Raw genomic sequence first — 547 nt, 5'->3', positions numbered from 1 at the left:
TTTGGACTGGTTTTGGGAAAGTTTAAAATGTGGTTTAGGTTAGACCTGACCCTGGGTTTAGACTAGATTTGGATGTGGTTTTAGGATGTTTTCGTACGTGGGTTTTTCTCTGGTTTAAAAGATGATTTTAGGCCTTTCTGAAAAGTGGGTTTGTTACCTCTTTTAAACTGGATTTGAACTGGTTTAAAAGTTGGTTTCAGTTTTGTTTTGGGGCTGACTGAGTCCATGATGCAGAGATCAGAACTAAAAGAACTCCTTGTTCCTTTAGTGGATTAGTAAGGTTCTCTGGTGGATGTTTGGACTCGTTGTTCTGGTGCAGGATGAATCTAGTGATGAAGTAAATAAAGAGATTTTCACGTTTAAACCAGGCAGAAGAGCTGAAACTCAGCATGAATGGAACATTGATCAGAATCAGCTTCTGCAGCAGCATTCATGTTCAGTAAGTTTCTGTTTCTGGAGTAAAACCACCTCGTCTCATTCTGTCTAGTTTAAAGATGAATAGCAACAAATAAAACTGTAAAATTACCAAAACTTACTGGGATTTGTT

Source organism: Stegastes partitus, unplaced genomic scaffold (assembly GCF_000690725.1).
Source record: "Stegastes partitus isolate 25-593 unplaced genomic scaffold, Stegastes_partitus-1.0.2 Scaffold1008, whole genome shotgun sequence".
Lineage (NCBI taxonomy): Eukaryota > Metazoa > Chordata > Actinopteri > Pomacentridae > Stegastes > Stegastes partitus.
This window is presented reverse-complemented; position numbering follows the sequence as displayed.